This window comes from Lissotriton helveticus, chromosome 4_1, assembly GCF_964261635.1.
Source record: "Lissotriton helveticus chromosome 4_1, aLisHel1.1, whole genome shotgun sequence".
Taxonomy (NCBI): domain Eukaryota; kingdom Metazoa; phylum Chordata; class Amphibia; order Caudata; family Salamandridae; genus Lissotriton; species Lissotriton helveticus.
In genome coordinates, this window is record NC_136063.1 from 1626930225 (window position 1) to 1626949500 (window position 19276).

Genomic DNA, 19276 nt, shown 5'->3' on the forward strand with positions numbered 1-19276 from the left:
AGAACCAACTGCTTTTTGGAAGGCTGTAAATGCCCCCTTTGTCCGGGGAAAAAAACCTGAGATGATAGATATAGCAATAAAAAGGGACACCTGGGTGGCCCACTTTCAAAATCTGTATGGTAACCCAATCCCCTCCCATTTATCTCTCCTGGCTCTTACTTCATCTTGCGATAATATTGGATGGATCCTGCTTGGGATCCCTCCCGTTGGATATTGTTTTTACTTGCGAGGAGGTAACCCTGGCCATAAGAGAAAGTCCATCAGGCAAGGCACCGGGCCCGGATGCGATACCAATTGATGTTTTGAAAGCTGAAATTGATCTCTGGGCCCCTTTATAAACCATCGTGATGAATTGTGCTAATACCCATGGACTTATTGCAACGTGGTCAGAAGTGATAGTAGTCCCTATACTTCAAAAGGGGGACAGACATGACCCAACTTGCTATCGTCCAATTTCTATCCTCAACGCCTTAATGAAGGTCGCTGGCCATATCATCTTAAAGCGTGTGCAACAATGGATTGAGGAGGCCAACATTCTATCGATTTTTCAGTATGGCTTTCGCCATGGCATGGGAACGGTTGAGCAGAATCTAAATTTATACTTTTTAATTTCTAAGTACACCGAAGCTAAGAAAGGGAACCTTTTTATTACTTTTATTGATTTGAGTTCAGCTTTCGATTGTGTTGATCACAATCAATTATGGTCCACACTAGAGGACCTGGGTTTGGACCTTTCAATCCTTAATTTCATCAAGGAAATATACAGGGATGCTGGGGCAAGGGTGCGCTTTGGACAACTAGGGGAGTGTTCGTCAAGATTCTCCATCAAGAGGGGGGTGAGACAGGGGTGCATTTTAGCCCCCCTACTCTTCTCCCTCTACATAATTGCTATTGGAGACCACCTTAAGAGTTTCCAAAATGATTACCCCTTAGCCCAGGGCCACCCCGTCCCCATACTCTTGTATGCGGACGACGCTGCCATTATGTCCCAAACCAGGTTGGGCCTACAAAGGGCTGTCTCAAAGTTTACACTTTTTATTAGGGAAAAGGGACTTAAGGTTAATATATCAAAAACCTTTTCGATGTCTTGTCGACAAGGATCAAAGAAAACACTTTGTCCCATTTTTATAGAGGGTAGAAAGATAGAGACTACAGATCAATTTCCCTATCTTGGGATCTCTTTTTACAGGAAGTGTTCCTGGCATACAGCAATTAAAGCCAGAAGGTTAGCGTTCTCTAGGGCGATTGGAGCTCTGCAGAATTTTGCGGCTAAAATTGGGGGTAGACCCTTTAAGGAGTTGATTGTAATATACAAGGCAAAATGTGTAGCAACGGCCACCTACGGTTCTGGTATCTGGGGGATTGATACTTCAATTTCAATTCAACAAACTGAAAACTGCTTTCTCAGATACCTCCTTGGGGTCCCCAAATCAACAGCTAGTTACTTTGTACACATAGAACTGGGTCTCCCCTATATCTCCGATATAATAATGACTGAGCCCATCTTGTTATGGCATAAGTTGTGGCTAACCCCAGAGACAGTCTTTAATCGCAATATAATATCTGATTGCCTACACCTTGATTGTGTAAAGCAAATTAAATGGCTGTCTTTTGTGGAAAAAATGTTTACCGAGATTGGCCACCCTGAGTTTTTTAAGAATCCATCTAGTATGGAAATAATGCCAAGGAAAGTGCTACGTAAACTGGCTATGGACCACCTAGCGAATAAAAGATGGTCCACGGAAAAACTTAAAAAATCAGTGTTAGCCTACCAACAAATTACAACGGAACAGGGCCTGCAATTGTACCTTGCAAGTGACATTAATTGCTACATTAGAATGCTTATTGCAAGGTTTAGATTGGGATCTTTTTATCGTTTAATTACTTTCCCAGCCTGTAATGACTGGTCGAGAGAATTGTCGCCCTGCCCCTGTGATGATCTCGCCCCCCAAACTAATTTGCACTGTATTTTATTCTGTAAGTTTTATCAGGTTCCAAGAAAGATCCTACTTAAACCAATTCTTAAGGAGTGGGGCCTCCGGTCCTGTAGAAATGCTTTCCTTGGACTACAACGGCTGGAAAATAAGGAAGTGGTCCACACTCTAGAAACATTTTTGAAACTTTTGGTAAAGTTTAGGAACTTGATGTAACATATTAAATGTATATATTTATTTTAGAAACTTTTTAAATGTATACTATTTTAAAGACCGTACCATTCTTAAACATAATTCTGTTTTGATAAAAATGCACCTGTCACTTTTTGATAATACCCCTGTTCTTTCTAAAATGTTTGAACCTTCAAAATTGGAAGCGTCCCGGCATCCTGTGACTTATATCTGTTTTTAACAATGTAGGCTTATTTGCTAATGTATGCTTTTATGATATTACTGTGTATATCGAATAAAGCTTTTTGAATTTGAATTTGACTCCTCCACCCCTCACAATCGGGCTTCCGGGCTCTTCACTCTATGGAGTCAGCTCTGTTATCCTCCACAGAAATTCTACGTAGACATGCGGACGAGGGACAGACTGCAGCGCTGATTCTTCTCGACCTCAGCACCGCTTTCGACACAGTAGCTCATCACACTCTGCTACAGTGTCTGAAAAAGGGAGGAGTGGTGGGTAAAGCTTGGGAATGGCTGGAATCATTCCTTACCGACCGTAGCTTCCAGGTCGCTCAGTGACCTTTCCGGTCTAAAGAAATAAAATTGAAACAGGGAGTGCCACAAGGCTCCAGTCTTATCCCCACCCTATTTAATTTATATGTGGCACCCGTGGGAAGCATCACAGACAGTTTTGGTGTTGAGATAGTGTCATACACAGATGACACACAATTGATCGTGACCCTGACACAGCCAAAGGAGCAATGTGCAGCAAATTTCTCGCTATGCATGCAGGAGCTCGCATAATGGATGGCCAACAACTACCTCCAATTAAACAGAAACAAGACAGAGGTGCTGATTGTGGGCAAGTCACCATCAGTTTGGACCTCGGCCTGGTGGCCGGATGAGCTGGGAGCTCTACCCAAACCCAGCAATCCAGTCAAGAACTTAGGAATTTGGGCAGACAACAAAATATCCTTTGATCACCAGACAAAACAAGTGGCAAGCACTTGCTTTGGTTTGCTACGGGTCTTAAGGAAAACACTGGACCTTCTGCCTGTGCCGACAAGACAATCCGTGGTCCATGCTTTAATAACGTCCAGGCTGGACTACGGAAATGTCCTATACTTAGGTGCCAGTGAAAAATGCTTGCAACGATTACAGCGCATACAAAATGCGGCGGCCCGTCTGATCCTGCAACTACCTAGAAAAGCGTCAGCAAAAAAAGCATTGAGAACCCTACACTGGCTGCCGGTCAGAGAACGGGTGACGTTTAAGGCCCTCTGTGTAGGGCATCGCATCCTCCATGGAAAAGGCCCTAAGTACCTGCACAGTCTCCTCAAACGTTACGAGCCTACTCTCCAGTTGAGATCTGGTGGCACGGGGCAGGTTCAGGTCCCTAAGTTCAAAAGAGTGCGAATGGGTGGACGGTCTTTTAGAGTCCAGACCGCCATCCAGTGGATCAAACTGCCAATGAGATTGAGATTGGAGACGTCAGAGCCCGCATTCCGAAGAGAGCTCGAAACAATTCTCTTCCCCAAAGCCTAAGACTCATACCTTAGAAAGACTCTACTTAGGCTGGATGTAAGCTATAGCTGAAGCGGCAACAGTTCACTAGCGCGGGGACACACTTGCTAGTGTAACCATGCGCTTTACAAGCTGTATAAGATAAATAAATAAATAAAGTGAGGCAAACTTTAAAGACTTAGCGGCCGATTAGGATGGCGGTGAATCCGCATCCTCCGGGCCGGTGGAAGCCACCGCCGGCCTGGAGGATGCGGATTCACCGCCGCGGCCACAGAAAACACCCACTGCCAGATTAGGATGGCGGTGGGATTGCGGTGGGACCAGCGGTGGATGGCAGGTCCGTCCGCCGCTGATCCGCGGGGTGTGGAGGGCCATTTGGTGACGGTGTCTGCAAGACACCGTCAGCCAAATTAGGATGTGTTTGAAAACATGCTTTTCCGCGGTGGATTTACCGCCGTGGAAGCGCATGTGGAAAATAGCTTCTGGGGGCCCTTGCAGGCCCCTAGGGTGTCGGGGTGGGGGGTGCACATGGGGGGTACCTATGGTACCCACCAGCATTTGCATGTACAAGGCGGCAGGCACCGCGTGGTGCCTGCCGTTTTGTGTATGCAAATGGAAGTGATGCATATTTAACCTTGCGGCGGGTGCTGCTTCAAGCAGCACCCGCCGCAATGTTAAATATACAGGATGTGACCGCCAGGGTGGCGGTCACATCCTAATTCGCATGGAGGGACAGCCGCTGCCCCTGCGGACGGTCCCTCCACCTCGGGGGTGGCGGACAGACGCTGGTCCGTCCACCATCCTAATAGGCCCCTTAGTGTGTCTTTCCAGTGAGTGCTGCAGAGCAGGGAGGGGTATGATTTAGAAAATGGCTGAATTTCGGGAGGCAAAGTAGGATCCTTTGGGTTGTACTTGCAGTTAGTCATGGATGGTAATAGAGGTGAAACTGCAGAAATGTCTTTGGTGCAAACTGCAAGTAAATATTAATTGTTCCTGTTACTTAGATGTCTAGCGTGTTTTCTTTCACTTTGCTTCCCTAGAATGTCACACACTGGGCAGAAGAAGATTTCAAGCTAATTCACAAAATGTAAGCCCAAAGATGATGAAGAGCCTGCTAGCATACTTCCTAGAAAAGACCATGCACTTCCAATGGATGAAGGGAACAAGGAAGATGATGAAGTGCAAGAGAAGGCACTAGATGAGGGAGATACCACTGCTAGCAGTAGTGTTATCACCCCTACAGAAGAAAAGACACAAGATAGTCCTGTTGTGGATGAGCAGCAGCTTCATGCTGTGGAGATTGCTGCAGAGACAGAGGAAACACCAAGCACTAGCAAACAGTTTGACACATTATCACTGAAACCACATTCAGACAGAGGTTTTAGGAAAGGCATTCTTCCTAAAGGTTGGAAAAATGACCAAAAAATATATTTCCAACACAAGCATCTGTGGTTAATTGTTCAATTGTTAAAGGGCCTAACCTTGGCTGTTCTGTGTGTTGCCAATTCTGTGATCTTGGTGCTGAGAAATCCAGGGGAATGAAATTGTCCAAAGAATGGACTGAGTCTACTGTGAAGGCATATGGAATCAATATAGAACAGCAGCAAAAATCATCGAGGAAAAAGATTGGAGAACATGCACAAAGCAAGGCTCACATTGCAACTTTAAAAATCTTTGAAAAGGCTAACAAAGAACCTTTATTGCAAGTAACTGCTAAAGTGCTCTCTGTACATATGTCAACAAAAGCCAGAATATTCAGTGTAGCTTATAAGAAAGTAAAGCGGAACAGGCCAGCGTATGGTTTTGAAATGGAGATAGGCTGCCGCCAGTTGAATGGACTAGATATGAGGCGAATTTTGCATTCTAATGTAGCTTGCTCAAACATACAACGCCACATAGCATCAGAAATGAAGAGGAAGACATTTGCCAAAATTGTTGAACTTTCCCCAAAAGTTAATCTTTTAGATGAAGGCATTGCGTTAAATAGGAAAAGTTCTTTAATTGTGTACATACGAATCAGCTACCTGCCATGGACTCCCCAGCTAAAATTTATGTTGACCTCCTTGAGCTGAGTGATTTGTCAGCTGACGGCATAGTAAACAGTTTACTATCTGCACTTAGAAAAGCTCCAGTTAACATAAGTGAGGAATTTCTCTCCAAATGCCTGGTTTCAGTTTCCTGTGATGGCGTTTCAGTGATGTTTGGCCACCACAGTGGTGTTCTGAAGAGGTTGCAAGAAAAAATCTCTCCCTATATTGTAGCCTGGCTCTGCTCAGCACATCGCCTGGGACTTGCCGTTCATGTCATGAAAGATATTGGCACTACAAATCATTTAAAAAACGTACTTGATAAGCTGTATTCTCTATTTGCTACATCTGTTAAAAACCGTTTGGAGCTAAGAAAATGTGCGAAGCTCTTGACATTCAGTTTTGCAGAATAGGTAGAGTGTTAGATACTCGTTGGGTTGCATCGAGCTTCAGAACAGTGGAGGTTATTTGGACTGCATATCCTGTGCTCTTCAAGCAGTTTACAAGTGCAGCTGATCATGGTGACAGTTCAATAGGAACTATGTACACAGGCCTAGGAAGGCTGTTATCATCTATACAGTTTGTTGCTAATCTTGGCCTCATGTATGATGCTCTTCAGGAGGTATCAAAGTTATCACTAGAGTTACAGAAACGTGACTCTACAATCATTGATGCTCATTGAGCTATTTGTCGGCAAATAGTAGTGTTTGAGGCAATGGTAAACCGGCAAGGGAACCACTTCTCACAGTGTAAAAAGGGCATGGAAGAAAATATATTCCAAGGTGTAATGCTGCACAAAGGAAAGACCACTGACAAAATCACTGAGCAGGGATAGTTTTTTCGTAGCATAGCAGAAAATCTAAGACATTGTATGTTGTCTACAGGAGGTACTAATTCTACTGACAAAAAGGATGAGTATGATACACTGATTAGCGAAGTAAAAGTTGTGTACAAACAGTACTGGCCTGATGACCTACCTGTTCTCTATGGTGAAAGTGATATTGAGTCTCTGTGTAAAAGATTCAACATTGCCAGTCGAGAAACCATACATGCTTACAGAGAGTATAAGGAATGTGGAGGAAAAGAAATTAAAAGGCAGTTCAAGGAGATTTTGATGGCCTTACACTCTATTGCTATCAGTACTTCAGAATGTGAGTGAGGCTTTTCTCAAATGAATCTTATATTCACATCTACAAGAGCATCACTGCTGACTGAAACAATATCTTCTTTAATGTTTTTAAATCTTGTTGTTCCACCATTTAAGAAATTCAACTCCATTCCCTATGTTCAGTCATGGCTTGCAAAAGGACAAAGAGCAGGTGATGACACTAGAAGTAAAGCATGGAAAGAGGAAGACTTGGAATGCACAAGCCATTTAGACAGCTTGTAGGCTTTTCTGGAACAATAGATGCTAGCCCAGTCCAACTGATAAAACACGTGTCATTGCAATGATTTGAAAAAGTTAGGCTTTACTGTGTTTTTGGGATATTTATTGATTGTTGTGTAGCATATATAGGTTATTTGTTTGCATTTATTTGTTGACAGTGTCAATTTATTTAATATTTTGTTGTAGTTGTCTGTTTGGATGGTATCTTTATTCTATTTTATATAATTTATTGCGTTTTTATAAGACAACTTGCTTTTTCGTATTTATTTGTATTTATATATTTTATTCTTAGTTATTTTGTCTTTATATGCTAATATTTTGTATGGCACGATGGTCATTTTGCACTAATATAGGTATGATTTACTACAAATACGGTCAAGTTCAAACTGCACAGCCATTATCTATTCCTTTGACCTAGGTACCTCCAGGACTTTTTGGTGGAGATTACATTTTTCTGAGCTTTATGGTAAGATACAAATCTTTAATTAAAAGGTCATATTTTTAATATATGCCTCTTTTCTAATCTCTGTCTTGTCTGTGTGATACAGAACTACATGGTTCCATGTTTTTTTACTTTTCTGAATGTCTAATAAATGGAGATATAGCTCCAGGGGGACTAAGTTATAGTAACAAGCCCAATTGGTAATCCTCTTTTTTCAATAGTTTCTCTAAAGGAATACTCTACTATACTGAATAACCCCCTACCCCTTCGGCCACTGGAATTGACTGTGACTGACTCATTCAAGTGTATTGCATGATTTTATTCCGTTTATATGTTTAGAGTGTTTTCAAAACATTGTATTTTATTGTGCCACATAAGCTATGTAAAAGTTGTACCTTTCAACTCGTAGACTCTGTTAAAAATGGCATACCCTACCCCAGTATTGTCCTTTCCCCAAATCAGCACATACAGCACTGACATTGTCCCTTTTCAATGCATTAGTGATTTTGGCATATTTATTCCAAAATTGTGCTTTACATGCACATTTGATTCATTCTTTTTCAAAATGTTCACAGGGCAGGGTAACCTCCAATCAACACCTTACTATGAGAAAGGATCCCTTGCTGAAATTCATACCAGGTATATAAAACATCTGACTTTTAGCAGTGCAAGTTGGCGATGTGGGTGGAGCTAATATATTATGTGGGTGGAGCTAATATAGTATGTGGGTGGAGCTAATATAGTAAGTGGGTGGAGCCAGAGAAAAGTAGGTGTGGCCCCTGCCAATAAAATCAACTTATCGGGAGTATTGATGGATTGTAGAGCATTGCATGTTTTTTAACCTAATTATAAAGCACACTAGTATGGGTGAATTCTCATCAACATGTGTAGGGGAGCCTGCCATGCCATTATTTAGCTACTTGCAAGAAAGACAGACATCTTGGAAAGGTAGCAGTTAAAGTAAACTGTGCAGACATTTTGGATTGTGTCACAAAACATTATTGGGGTGTGAAGTGTAAAGTATTTATTTTTTCAAAAAACATTAAAAAGATGATTGTAACATGATGCTATACATTCTTGATATTGACCTACATTTTGTTCAAATGTGCTACAATTAAGAGTCTCTGTGGTATCTTCTCTTGTCATCTCTGAAATGCTCCAAATATATCAATATATTGGGCGCAGTGCCCTCTGTCATTTTGTTTTGATTTTTGTCAAAGGATTAACATTGGCACTCAGAAATTCCATTGCACACGTCTTCAAAAAGGTGTAGATGTTTACATTGGGCAAATATTAAATGGCCTGTGAAAACGGCATTGCAAACCAGCAGTAATAAGAAACGTTTATTTATAGGTCCCCCTGACTGTGACTAATTGTTGACAGTGCATTGGCTTTCTGATTTACATTTTTTTCAGGAAAAGCGCTCAGTGCCGTGGTTTCGGATTGCTTTTCTCCTCTTGTTAATATTTACGGCTTGCTGTGGTAGGCATGAGGATATTAAGTGATTTGCCCAGAATCACAGGATGTTGAGTTGATGCAAAGACTCAAACCTGGTTCCCCAGTTCCAAAGCTGGCAGCACTGGATGTTACGGCACATCCTCTCCTCCTTATTGTAAAGGGCTGTGGTGGGCCCTAGGCCCTCATGCTGGCAAGCACTCACACACGCAGACACAGGACACACTGGAGGTATGGTGCAACTGGCCCAGAGCAAGTGGGCTCGGCCTCTTTTATTCATGCTGTGTCACCTGACCAGTGACATCAGTGGTGGGTGGGTGTTTAGTGTGAATACAGGCTTCAGCACTAGACTGCTGACTTATGCTGGGCATTACATCCCTCCCCAAATTGGTTAAAAATTAACCCAAACAGAAAAAGTCCAAAAACCTGTGGGGGAAAGAAAACACAGAAAATAACATTGGACTCGCGCTTTCAAAATTAGTCTCTTCGGCTGCTTGCAAACCACAGGCAGTATAGTTCTTGTGTTCAGGACTAATAGTTCTCGGTGGCACGGTTCGCAGTTGTTCGGCGGGTTCATTCTTTGTCTGTGCTGCCTGTCCGCTGTTCTCAGCCCTGCCTTTGCTTCGCTCCGTTGGTGATGAGAGATAAATGGATGACACAGGTGTCAACAGTCTTCTGGTTTCGTGATGTTTTCCGGGCAGGCTTTAGTGTTGACTCTTGGCAGGTGAATAGAGTAGGTGCACACATCCCTCTCACTAGGATGCCCCTCTCGCCGGTATTCCTCTCTCACCAGATGTCCGGGAGGACCTCTTTGCCAGGCTTCCACTGGACTGGTGTTTTCGGTCGTGTTGCTCCACCATAACCTTCGGGCCGTGAGCAGGGCGCTCCACGAGCCTCACCGTTGTGTCCTAGTTCCACCTGAAGGTTGAGTTGTCGACTCTCTTCATTGCTCGCGAGGCTTTCATACCCTTGGGTCCTGCAGTCGCGCCTCTGTAGATCTGTCTCCCGTGCGGGACTTGCTGCCACCAGAGTCCCTCGAGGCCTCTGATTCTGGTTTGCCACGGGCTGGTGCGAGGTGGTCAGGTCCTCAACTTCCGGAGGCCTGAGTAGTCTTGCCATCCAATCTTCCGCTCAAACCCCAGAGGTAGATGTCGCCAACCGTCTAGCTTGCTCTCTTCTGCGATCGCCATGTGGATGGATGGCTCGTAGGTGGTTGTCCTTGTTCTGCGCTGCCGGTGCTCTTGCCAGGCTTGTCTTCCATTGCACTCATCTGTTCCAGTGCCTGTCACCTTGCTTCTTTCCGCAGGGGCGGCTTCTTCTTGCAGTGGCGGCTTGCCATTTCGATTTCTCCCTTCTTCTTTTCTTCTTAGTGGCGGTGGCCACTCTGTTCTTTCTTCCTTCTTCTCCTCTTCTCGCGACGTACCCTGGTCCCCATTTCTTCATCTTCTCTGGCCAGGCTTTCCCATGCAGCGCGCGCACTCTGCACGTGTCATCCTGGTCTTGTCCTAGTCCTAGGACACTGTCTTCTGGTCACTCACTTCCCAGGGTTAGCGTTGCGACCTTCACTTCCTCTTTCTGTCGCTTTCAATAATTACGGGGTTGAATTTCGTGGGTCCATGTCCTTTTTCTTTATGGCGTCGCGCCCTTCTTTTCCTTGTTCCTTCTTGCGACGTGATCCGGTCACTGAACTGCCTTGGTCTTCCCAGCCAGTCTTCTCCAGGTAGCGTGCACTCCACCTGTTTCTCTCTGGTCTGGGCATGGCTCTCAGACACTGGTCTTATCTTCTAGTGACTAGACCGGTTGTCGCCATCTTCTCAGTTGCTTCTTTTCTTTCCTTGGCGACCAGACTGGGTGGTCGGCTTTCACCTTCGGCATGAGTCGTCATGCTGTGCTATCTTTTTCCTAGTCGCTATTCACCGTCACGGTGTTTTGGCGTTGGTGCGTCGCCGTGTGGTGTCACTCTGGCGCTCCCGATTCCTGACTCTCCTGGCACGTTCCGGCGCAGTGCTGCGCGGTCCTGTCGTGCGGGATGTGTAATTCTTGCACTCCTGTCGCGTTCCTGCGCTGTCTCCTGGTGTCTTCCTTGCGCTTTCTGGAGTGTACCTTTGCTTCTGGCGTCGCAGTGCTGACCTTCGTTCCTTGCTCTCTTCTTTGAGCACTTTGGGCACTCCTGGTGCTTTCTTGCGCTTGACCCCTGTCACTGTCTTTTCACTTGCGCAGCTCCTGGCCGTGTCGCACTCTAGATCCTCCTCTTACTCCTTTGGTACCGTGTGGCGTTGCTGCGCCAATTTTGCATTGCTGCGTGGCGTTGTGGTCTCTATGCCGTCTGTTGCCCCTTGACACAATTGTGGTTCTGCCCTGATATCCTTATTTTTCTCAGTCCCGCAGCTGATTTCAATTCTAATGGCAGGTGTACTTTTCCCTTATGGCCACTGGATGGCAATGATGCACTGCTTGTATTTCAGTTCCTTCTGGAACCTCGTGGGGTTCCGTAGTGAACCAGGCCTAGTGAGTGCCTCTGGGACCTTTCCTGCTCCGTGGATGGGGCTCCTTTCCCAGTGGCTGTTGCTTGGGATGCTGCTCTACTCATCGGGGCCCACGCGGGAGTGCAGACACCACCGGAGGACTCTTCTCTACTGCTGGTGAGTGTCACTTCCTTACTGTCTATTCCGGGCACTGGCTGAGTTGTCCGGGTGGGGGCAGGCGCCATAGGGCATTCCGGTGTGCTTCCTCGATGCTGCTTCTTTCTCTCGCGGCCGCCCAACCCGGCGGGGCCTTTCATGGGATTTCCTCTCCACCGTGGCAGCTTTAGGCACACGGAGCGCGGGCGTGTACAGTCCACAATCACGCCGGGCAGGGCACCTCTTGGTGTACTCGTGTCCAGCAGCACTTTGCAGGCACTCCTTCACCCCGCCCCCGCCGCCGCAGCTCTACAGATCACACGCTGCGCGGCGGGGGAAACCAGTGTGGCTCAGACCAGGGCAGCGAGGCGGGTTCTTGCTTGTGTGCGGCACTGGAGGCAGTCCTCGCCATCTTCCTTGTGTCCTGCCCCTCAAAGCTGGCCCCCTTTTATTTCTCAGGCTGCACAGGGGGGCGTCAGCGCTGACCTTTCCTTTGTGGGCTCCTATCGCGGGTGGGCTCTGCGTTGTTGGTTTACGTCCGGCTGCTCTCCTTACGCTACGGGCTTGTTCACCCGTTAACTCTTCTTCTCCCCGCCGCCGCAGCCTCACTGTTCACACACGGCGGGGGAAAGTTGTTGGTGTGCTCCGGTCTGCTGTGGGTGGGCTCAGCTTGATTTACTTAGGGCCCGGCAGCCTTGTTCTCACGCCCGGCAGCTCTCAACACGCTGCGGGCGCTTCATTCCCCAGGTCATTCACCCCGCCGCCGCAGCCTCACATCATACACGCTGCGCTGCGGGGGACAGTGGACGCTGCAGGCAGGCCGCGGGTGGGCTCCGCTGGCCTTGCTTAATTAATGGGCAAATAGTTAATGTTCACAGCGGGTGGGCTCCGCTTCATATGTGTTGCTAGCGGCGCTAGCTGGCAACCGCCATTGTTACCGTTGTGTGCGTTGCGGGTGAGCTCCGCTTACGATCACAGTCCCAAGGGGGGGTCGCTTCAGGCTTTGGTGGCCCCCCAGGCAGTTTATATCGCCCGGGCTCACCTCCGGCCTACGGGCCTCCTCTCAGTTTGTCGCGGTCGACGCGGGTGGGCTCTGGTCGATCCACGTTGTCACCATCTCCCTTGCGGCCGGTACAGGTGGGCTCTGGCCGGTCCGCTCCTTCCGGTGTGGCACCTAGTTGCGACCACCGCGGGTGGGCTCCGCGTGGTCAGCACTTCCTCACCAGGCGCGGGCACATGAGGTGCGGGGTCGACTCCTGGTCACCTCCTCCTTCTCCAGGCCCAGGGCTCGACACACGCCTCGTGGGCCTCTCGGCGGCCGGCTCGATCCATCCTAGGGGGTGTGCCTTTGCTATAGGCAGCTCTCTTCCCCTTTTCCTTCAAGTTTTCTCATAGCCGCGGCACGCGTGGCTAGCGTTACCGCCTCATCGCCAATGTAAAGGGCTGTGGTGGGCCCTAGGCCCTCATGCTTGCAAGCACTCACACACGCAGACACAGGACACACTGGAGGTATGGTGCAACTGGCCCAGAGCACGTGGGCTCGGCCTCTTTTATTCATGCTGTGTCACCTGACCAGTGACATCAGTGGTGGGTGGGTGTTTAGTGTGAATACAGGCTTCAGCACTAGACTGCTGACTTATGCTGGGCATTACACTTATTATGTCATCTTGCCATTACTTTAAAAGAGTTAATATTGCAGAATTTACATAGCGCTTCACACCTACGGCAAGGCTATAAAGCGCTCTACTTCAAGTCGAATTACTAGGCGGCTTTAAAAAGTGCATGGTTGATAGGATGTGGGTTGTACATTTGTCGATATGAGAGCCGTGGGGTCTGGTGTGACAGGATCCTAAACATTCCAGTCAAGGCATGCTGAGCTGTTAGCTGTGCATAAGCATGCAGCACTGCAGACAAGCATGAGAGTAGATGTTGATCCTGGTGTATCACCAGTTACATAAAATGTCTAATTCACACTTATTTCTTTGATTTTACCTAATTGATTTTACTTGTTTATTTTATATATGAAGCACTGTGGCCAATCACTCTAAGAGCTATTGTGAACAGACATCATGGATGTTTTAAAGAGACAGAAAGCAGACACAGCCACCAGAACAATAACGTTCTACCTCCGTGACATGGGTACAAACAGCTTGAGGGCAGAAAGCAACCACCCGCTGCAGCCCCTGCAGACACACACAAATAAGCCTCTGGCTTTGTCCCAGCACTCAGAAAACATGAGGCAGAAGCATTTTAAAATTCCTTTGCTTTCTTCCTCACTTCAGAGAATAAAAGGTTTTTGGGAGTGACCAGCCTTAGAAGAAGCTCATCCAAATAGAAAGTCAAATGTTTTATCTCTGGGGACTTATTAAATAAACTTTACCCTGTTGCAAAAACAGGATACTTCATTGGTAAGATTTTTGTTGGATGTGTTTTAAAGAATTTGCACCATGAAGCAAATTTACGTCATACCATTGTTTCGGTTTACAGATTTATAAGTGGAAGCAATATACCTTCTCCATGTTTGAAATGCAAAACATAGGTTTTTGAAGCAAAATACGTGTTTTATTACATAGAGAGGAAATATACTGAAAAAATAAGTTAACTATTTTTTAAAGTTATTTGTGGAATAGGATTTCTATGTTGAAATATCGATGACATGATTTACAAGCAATACGTGTGCAGCATTCGCTTCCTGCTGTTCATGTGTGTGTGGTGCCTTTCTTCGGTGTGTATTTGTGTGTGTTCAGTGGCTGTCTGCTGTGTGTGCAGATGCATCTATTTCTATGGACGTCTATTGGTATGTGGCTGAGGGGATTTCCATCCATGGCTTTCGTTTCAACATTATTTTTTTAGCAAACATTGACAAAGCCCGTAGGACGGCTATTGATTGGGCGCTTTTTGCATTTTTTTATGGATATGCAAAAGAAATAAACAGAATAAAAACAGTCAAAAAAATAAACAAAAGAAGAGATTGGCCAAACAGTCTGCTTTCTATGAGCATGTGCACATGCTATCAGGAAATTCTATCACAAGCAAAACAGCCAGCCGCTGAAGAGGGTTGCCCCATTTTGTCTGCAGTGTTGGGCATTTACAGTCCACACCACAACTTAACAACACAATTGCAAAAGACACCAAATACAAGGCTCCTCGCTGAGTCCTACGTTGTTTAATCTATACGTAAGGCCGCTGGCTGAGGTTGTTCGTCAATGGGGTATGACAATGGTGTCATACGCCGATGACACCCAGCTAGCGGTCACGATCAGCGGGGATGCCGATGTGGATGCACCCAGATTCCAACATGGACTGAGGGCGGTCGCTGGCTGGATGACGTCTAACTGCCTCCAGCTGAACGCTAGTAAGACCGAGGTCATGATTTTTGGGAAGCAACCGGAACTCTGGGGAGGCAGATGGTGGCCGGGGGAGCTGGGTCCTACACCTCTCCCAGTCTCCGAGCTTAAAAACCTCGGAGTCTGGTTGGACCCCACCCTTACGTTTGTATGTCATACTAAACGTACGGCGGCCTGCTGTTTTGGCATTCTACGGGGACTACGTCCGGTGCTTACGTTTTTTGATGCCGCTACCCGGCAACTCGTGATCCAAGCGACTGTCATCTCTAGGCTGGATTACGCGAACTCTTTATTTGCTGGCTTAAACCAAGCAGAAATTGGTCGTCTGCAGCGGATTCAGAATGCCGCTGCGAGAGCGGTGGTTGGACTACCTACATCTTGTCCGACCTCTAGCACCCTGCGATCGTTGCATTGGCTACCGGTGGCCCAGCGGATTCAGTTTAAGATCCTCTGTGTCGCCTACAAAATACTTAAGGGATCCCCAGCCACGATCTTGTCCAAACTTCTGGTCCACTACACCCCTGCACGAGCATTAAGATCTGCTGATCTGGAACTAGCGGTTGTCCCTCGTGTCAAGCGCAGCAGAGCCGGCGGACGTTCTTTCCAAGTCCGCGCGGCTACGCTGTGGAATTCCCTCCCCCCGGCGATTCGCGCCCTTAGGGACTTGCTCTCATTCCGCCAAGCGGTGAAAACTTTCCTGTTCCCTTAGTCCACCCTCACTGTTGTTTTTATCCTGTTGTGTTGTGCTGCTACCTTGTCGCGGCGCCAGGACGCTCCTTCGCTGGAGCAGCTGTGCGCCTAATAAAAAATGCATAACATAACATACATCCAATCGACACCACAGAAATCCAAATCATGCCACAAAATTCTACAGCACACCACATAATTAAACTCCAATAAATACTATTCCACAACACAAAATACCATTCCACATAATTACACTCCATAACACACAATCCCACTACACAAAATTCCAGTACACTCAATACTACATAATTTGTATCCACATATTTCCACTGTAAACCATGCCACATAATTCAACGACACAAATCCACTGGACAAGACACAATTCCACACCTCACAAATCCACAATTAAGAATTTCAATCCAACCGACAGTTTCACTAGACAACATACATACACTCCATAACAAATGGGTAAAAGACAATGTCACAACACCAATAGTTCTAACTCAAGCAAATGTGAGACCAATTGCTTTTCCAATGCTTGTTTTTTTCTATACTGAGTATAAAGGGAAAGGACTCTATGCATCGCAGCACAATGAAAGTAGGGGTCAACGCTGTTAGTGGCAGCACTGCTTTTCCACATTCAGCGACAAATTTTGTTGAACTTTAAAGTTTGAGTTACTGTTAAATGAAGAAAATGTCTCAAAAATACTTTATCATTTAAATTCAAAAGAAAGCAGCTCAGACAAGCAATAATAAAAAATGGGCTCATCTAGACAAACAAGTTGCATGTGATGGCGGATGTCTCGGAGTGCCTGGAAAGCGACATCTTGATGAGCAGATGGGCTTTGGGCTTTTGGCTCTTGGTGTGTTCTGTCTGAGAAGGATGATCTCTACATAGACATCAAAATGATGTATTCACTTGCAGAACTTGGGAAAGCACTTGAAGACATTATGTTAAGCACCGCTTTCCAATTAGAACACAATATGTCCTCTTTCTGAGAAAATACAATTACATCTTTATCAAATACTTATTAATGTTTTTAAAAACAGTCCTTTGTGGATCAATAGTGCTGATATAATGTTTCCACGCGGTGTGGCCAGGTCTGTCCCTCTTAACATATGCACTTTTGATCACATATGTGTTTTTGTCTTTGTAACTGAAAACCTGGAGTATATGGCCCAGTGTTGGGCACCAATCATTTCAATAAAGCCTACAATCAGAAAGATAGCCCAAATAATATTAGATTTACAATTCTCTTCTAAATGTTAAAATTCACAATTCAGTCCATCGGTTTAATATAAGACAATATAAAGTACCAAAATACTTGGTTAGGAGTCTAACCTACTCCTTACCAAAAGACAAAGGTAATTTTTTGAAGATGACACTGCCAACTTACCTCTTACGGTAAGAGAATTAAATACAAGCCAGGTATTGCCACCATCTTACCTAGGTTTGATGGCAGTAATACAAGTGTTCAGTAATGTTATTCAAATAAGAACATCATGAAACCAATACATGGGTATTTTTACCAACAAACTTTTAATTTGTAAACCAGTCTCAAGTTCAGATCTGAAGCTGGTCTCATCTGAAGGGAAAAGGAGTTGAAACTCACTTCAACTCGAAGTTTCAGTTTACTCAACTAATAGAGGTTCATGTTAGAGCATTACTGTTTATAAAGGCGCAGCTTTGTTACTTGCTTCAAGGCAATTCTGTGGTTCACACTAGTTTGCTGTATTTTGCTTTAGTAAATTACACTTTTCAATTAGGTGACAACTCATCATAATCATTCTGTGATTGCGTCAAACGTGGCTCAATTTTAGAAGCCACACTGCCTGCAGTCGAGCAGTGCCTTAGTCTAGGAGACAGGAAATTAACTGAGTATGGATAGATGATGGAAAGAATAATGAATACAGTAAGTAAGTGAAATGGATAAAGATCATATTTTTAACACAGAGTCTGGCTGGAGGAAATGCGTAACGTTCCAAACCAGACAAGAGTACTATTTGTTACATGAACTATACTGAAACCTTTGAAAGGAGGCTTCAAAGGCAAGAAAATATATCTCTTTGAAACAGTGGGTCCACTGAATTTGTTACCCATAATCAGCCAATAGAAATGAAGAAATTCTCCAGCTGTTTCATCCTGTAGATAAGTCCCAATCGCAATTGTAATTGCATTTTGTTAGAAATAGGGCTTCTGGTCTGCTAAGGTATACACCCAAGCCAGGCTGAACCCACCAGTCTAGTCAGGCTAAGCTAGATACACAATTGAGATAACCTGTGCTCACCCTCTGGTAGCTTGGTGCAGTGCAGGCAAGCTTATCAAAAGAGGCAATATATAAACTATTTGTACAACACAAACACAGTAACAGAATAAATACATCACAAAAAGACTCTACACAGGTTTAGAAATATAACCTATTGAATTCTGAACAAAACAAGACCAAGACAATAAGAATAAAATATATTCTTTCCAGGTTATTAGAGGTTTTTAAATTATAGATAAATATCAGTGCTTAAAGCAATTGTAGTGTAATCTTCCTTCCCCACGTGGTGGATCACTAGGTCTCCACAACAAGTTCCTGCATTATATCGTACCCAATGGGACCGGGCGTGTAGGAGAACTCAGTCATCTGCTGGTGTGCGTGGTAATTTCAAGGACCTCCCGGGTCTGGATTATTGATCAAAGTACCTCTCCTGAGCTGTAGTAGCAGAGGTGAGGACCTTGTGGTCTGGCTGTCGGATTGCAGGTTTTCATAGGCCATGCTGATCTGTCGTTGCTGATTCAATACAGGTCCAGCGGCTTGATACTGGGCAGAAGCACACAAAGACGGCAGACAGCTGAATCAAGGCTGCACATCAGGGACTTCTGCCTGCTGGGCTGCACTGGCCGCCAGTGTAGCCGTCTCCTCTGCAACGCTTCCGGTGAGAGAAGTGTTGCTTATTTCACTGGTAAATTCCCTGCTGCCATGGCATGATGTCCAGACAGAATGTGGCTCACCCACTCGGCACGCACTGTTTCTGCAGTGCAAGTCAAAAAAGGAAAATGGCGATTCCTAGTGAAGGGCTTGCTTCTGCACAACCAATAGCACTTGGTCTTGAAAAAATTGGGGCATTTAATCGGCTCTAATAAAAATGGTCAATCAGCCAGGCACTGATTATTATCAAAGCCCGACTGCCAGTCACACTAGGTGCCGAGTTCCAAAGCAGGGGCAGTAAGCAGGAATTCTTGGATGAGCCTGAGACCTTGATACAGGGAGGCAAGCCAACAAGCCTTTGGAGAACATGTTCCACGTATCACAGCAGAAGGTAGTTGGCAACAGACAAGCACAACACCAGTTTTACCTACAACAAGCAATCAGCAGGCAGCAGGCCAACACAGCAAAGCAGTTAGCAGAGGAGCAGCCCCTTATAGCAGCACAGCAGCTTCTGGCAATGTGCAGATGTAGAGTCAGCAGTGTCTGATTACAAGTCCCACAAAGTGTCTGATTTTAAGGAGTCAGAGACCTAGTACTTATTTCCAAAAGTGCCTTTGATGTAGGGGGATACTTCAAAAGAAATCTCTGAGGTGCACAAAGATCACTTTCAAACCAGTCCTGTCTGCCAGGCTAAACCACTGTCTAGAGAGATTGCATAAAGTGTAGCTGTAACCCAACCCAGGGGTATATTGGGGACAGGCTG